Source organism: Salminus brasiliensis, chromosome 3 (genome assembly GCF_030463535.1).
Source record: "Salminus brasiliensis chromosome 3, fSalBra1.hap2, whole genome shotgun sequence".
Lineage (NCBI taxonomy): Eukaryota > Metazoa > Chordata > Actinopteri > Characiformes > Bryconidae > Salminus > Salminus brasiliensis.
Window position 1 is genome coordinate 46,457,062 of NC_132880.1, and position 5,000 is coordinate 46,462,061.

Here is a 5,000-nt window from a genome sequence, read left to right on the forward strand (position 1 = left end):
CAGGACTTGCTGCCGGATACCTGTCCATGCCTGAAATGGTCAGATCTGTTGTGGCGGGACAAGGCGGGGTGTAGTCAGTATTAAGCGTTGGTGGTACTAATGTTATGGCTGATGTATGTTTATATGATATTATATCATTGTTGTCATTACATTGTGTCAATGGACCAATAAATGGACCAATAAAAATGCTACAACATGATAATAATAATGGAATGAAATATTATATTTTAAAGGTTAAGAAAGTTTTTTTTTAAGTTCACTGTTAAGATACCAATTTAAAGATACAAGGTTTTTGAGTGACACTGACAAAATGCAAAAATGAAGTTCATTTTAGTTGTAGAAATATGTTGAGTTAATCATCATATAGTGATGCCTGTATGGAAATGTGATATATGGCAATATATAGACATATATTCAAATATATGGAATTTCCTTATATCCAGCATATTAAAATACATGTGACCCATATACCAACATTTGAAATTGACCATGCACATATACATAAAAATATATAGGTAATATATATGTAATAATATAGGATTGAAAGAAATATATCATATGACACACTTATATGTACTAACTATAATATAATATGTTTACTACATGTATATACATGTACATATTTACAAACCATCATGAGCATAATTCACACATATATATATATATATATATATATATATATATATATATATATACATATATATATATATTGTCCAATAGACGATACTTGCATGTATGTACATATATTTTGATATATGTGCATACAGTATATGGCAAAGAAAAATCCCTGCAGTTAATTTCACTGAAAGGCAAATCCTATATACTTATTGACCCATATTTCCACTCCACCATGTCAAAACACTGCTAAGGGAGCGGTGAATAGCTCTAGGGGGACTTGGACACTGTAAACTTTGCTACAGGGTACTGTGAGGTCGGGTTTTGCACACTTTCATATGGCAAGAATAACACTTTTATTACATGTTATTGGACAATAACTGCATGTAAATCAATGTAAACTGACTGAGTGAAGGCCAGAGGCTCCAGGCCATTCATAGGGCTAAAGCAATATATATCCTCAAGCAAATCCTGGATCTAAACCCAGGCAAATATATACTGAACTGCCATCTCATTTCCCTCCAGAGGAACTGAGTAAGCGTAAGCTGGATCCACTGTGGCTGGAGGCACCATGCCAAGTTTGCTGGCTCATTCTTTTTTCGTGCTGAACAGTCCTGCCACTGAGTGACTCAACACACGTGCATTTTCCTCTGAGGAGACATATGGCTCCAATCGCATGCTGGTGTGCTGGGTTCCTTCATGCCTGTCCTATGTGGAGTGCAAGTTGGCGGACTGATCCGATGAGCAATCGCGCTTGCATTTGGGGTGGCCTTGTTGCAGCAGAGTGATCGGAAACCTCTCGCAGTTCTCTGAGAGACGAGGGCAGCTCAGTTTACGGCAAGAAGCTTCTGGAACTTGTTCGGCCGAGTTTGGGATAGAACTCAATCAGGAAATCGGGGAACTAGGTTTCAGTACAGGATTCATATCAACAGAAATGCAAAAAAGGGGGGTGGGCTCACACAGCATGATGGCCTACTTTAAGATGCTTTATATTAAAGCAACGTTATGTAGTAATTTTACCCTAAAACAGCAGCTTCACGACCATGCTGATGCTCCTCCACTGACTGGAACAGGGAGAACGGCGTCTCCGTCATTCCCACTCCGGGCCGGGACGCTGCTGCTACTGCACTGTGGAGCTTTGGTGGTGGAGCTGCAGGAGGAGAACCTCTCTCCAGAACTGCTGTGTAACGCTGCGTAACCCATAGAGTCATTAGTGTATTAGTTACACATTAGTGTAAAACCCTGTAGTATTACTCTACCGCCTCAGCCCACATGCTTCTATCACTTGGCTACCCTTCAACTTGTCCATGAGGGGGCGCTCAAAGCATGATGGTTTGTATTTACAGCAGTGGAGTAAAAGTAAATTACGCTCCCAAACTCTAGGGGGAGCCCTGGAGCAAAACACTGCAATTTTCACATAATGCTGCTTTAAGTGTAGTGCTTCTATAAACCTTTATCATTGTCACCGCGACCTCACGTCCGGCCTGCACCTCAACAATCTTCACTGGGCTCCAGCACAGCCAACAGGAGGGCAGTTAACATGTCTGGAAGTCCCTCCAACATGGACAAATGGCTAACGTCTAGACACTTGTGAGCCTACACGTCTGCCGTAGCGTGTTGTTGACCGCTGCACGGAGCTCAACTGTGAATGCGGTCAGTGTGAATAGCAGTAGCGTTCAGACGGCGGAGGGTATCAGAGCGGGATCCTCTAGGAATCGGCCTGTGAGGAGTTTAGCCAAGCAGAGCAGGAGCAGAGCGTCTCTTTATGCTAACCCCACATCACCTCATCTCTGACTGGACCGACTAAAGACCAGCACTTACTGAGCTTCATCCTGGAGGAGGAACAATCAATCAATCCTCCAATCAACTCCTCCCACTCAGTCCATGTAAACATTAGCAACATTAGCAATGTTAGCGGGCACCCTGAACACCACAGCTAGCAAAAAGACACAGCCTCTTGTTTGTACATTAAACTACTCACCAAGACCCGGCGCTGAGGGGTCTGACCCGGCACTGAGGGGTCTGACCTGGTGCTGAGGGGCATGACCCGGCGCTGAGGGGTCTGATCCGGCACTGAGGGGTCTGACCTGGTGCTGAGAGGTCTGACCCGGCGCTGAGGGGCATGACCCGGCACTGAGGGGTCTGATCCGGCGCTGAGAGATCTGACCCGGCACTGAGGGGTCTGACCTGGCGCTGAGGGGCATGACCCGGCTCTGAGGGGTCTGAACCGGCTCTGAGGGGTCTGACCCGGCACTGAGGGGTCTGACCTGGCGCTGAGGGGTCTCTTTCTCAAGGGTTTTAACCAAACCTTGCTGAAACAGTTTGAATGAAGGTTGAATGCATTTTAATCAGAAACCTGAGTACCGCTAAATCCGTCCCACCTGTTCGGCCCTGTGTTCACTCCACTTCAGTTGAACTCTCGTTTTATTTTACTGGAGTTTTTTCAGCTGCAGTTGAACATTTGTAAACTGGATGGAGTGGAAACTCTGTAAATGGGTTCGGTAAATAATCCTCTGTTTTCCTCCCACCTCTAAAAACCCATAGTAGGAGAATTAGTGAGTGTGTGAGCGAATAGCTGTGTGATGGACTGGCTCCCTGTCCAGAGGGTATTCCTGCCATGCTCCCATTAAGTCCAGGTAGTGTTAAAGAAGTTGGATGGATGGCATCACGGGGCTCTCTGCTGGTATCATGCCATCTCAGTAGCACTGTTACTAATTTCCAAAACTAGCACTTGCATTCCCAAAAGCTGTGACATTTGGCTGTCGTATGGTATCCAGATCTACAGCAGGGGTGAACTCTACACACAGGGAAAGCTGCTTGTAGAAGGAAGGGGAAAAAAACAGGAATGTAAATCACTGTGAAATCCTAACGTTAAGGGGGAGAGATCCCGGTGTTTTGGAAGTTTCTTCCTCAACAACACTGAGTCATAACCGCATGCGAGCGGTTTGGGGAGAAACAGCTTATTTGCAAAATATTCCTGCAGGTTTATGGACTTCCCTCGTAACACAGGCTTTAAATTTGGAGGCTTGACTAAGCATTCCACTGACCTCATCGAAATATGCTTAATATGAAAAACACTTTATGTAACGAGTTGGTGTGGCGCAGACAGATGGCGGAGCGCTCCTTTCTCGCATGGCTGCTTTTAGTTAGCCTCAGTTATTCAGAGTAGGGGGATAAAGCTTACCTTAGGACTCTATTTAAAAACACGCCTCCATGTTGGGTTTGCTTTTTTACCCCTAAACCGTATCTCCTTGAAACCCTAGGCTTATTTTTGAGCTTTAGTTTGAACCCCTTATATCTATGCACCCTACATATTGCAAAGTGCATGCACAGCGAAGCAAACTGGCTGAAAAAAGCCAGGATCCACCGGTGTGTCCAGGGAGTTCAAGAGGTTAAGACCTATTATTCAGTAGCTACTATAAAGGATCGAGGGACTTCTGTGGAACACTATTATGTCAATTAATAACTAATGACACTAATGACCATTGTCATTCCAAATTTCAGGGCCAGGTATTATAGTGTGGGCCCATAAATAGCCCTTTAAGGTATGAATCTGGGCCCTTGAGCAAGGCCCTTAAGCCTATTTGACTGCTCAATGCTCCAGGCACGTGTGCTCACTATATCACTGTAAGTGTTCACTACATGGATGGGTTAAAAGGTGAAATTTGGCCAAATTCCAAAATCTGTGTCCAGCACAAATGGTCAACGTGGTTGTCTTTGTCTTTATCTTAAAGGGTTAAACCCTGAGCACCTGTATGTCTTCATGGGGGTCCACTCTTTAGCTTCACACTCTCAGAACCACGTAACCGACACGTTTCATAGTTGTTATCCTTTGATTTATTAGAAATTTAATATCTACATATTTATTTTTTTCTTTTATCATGATTTGGGACATTTGGGGAACTTTACAAGAGAAGAAAAAAATATGAACTTTTAATGGAGGTCAATGTAAAAAGATTATTTTCCAAGTCATTTTGGAGCATTTCTATTGGTCCATCCATCATGAAATTGGGAGACAATAAAAAAAATAGATTCACATTATGTAAAAAAAATAAAATATGATGTTTAACCAATTCAATGGCCTAGAGACTGCTGGCGAGGCCTGAAGTGTCATTTTACACTTCTGTTACCAGAGAATAGCTCCACCAGTTTGCACAGAAGTCCCGGTAGTTACTGTAGGGTAATACACCTGCCATTTCAGGGCCAGGTATTATAGTGTGGGCCCACAAATAGCCCTTTAAGGTATGAATTTGGGCCCCTGAGCAAGGCCCTTAAGCCTATTTGACTGCTCAGTGCTCCAGGCACTGTGTGTATTCACTACATGGATGGGTTAAAAGGCGAAATTGGCCAAATTCCAAAATCTGTGTCCAGCAAAAATGGTCAAC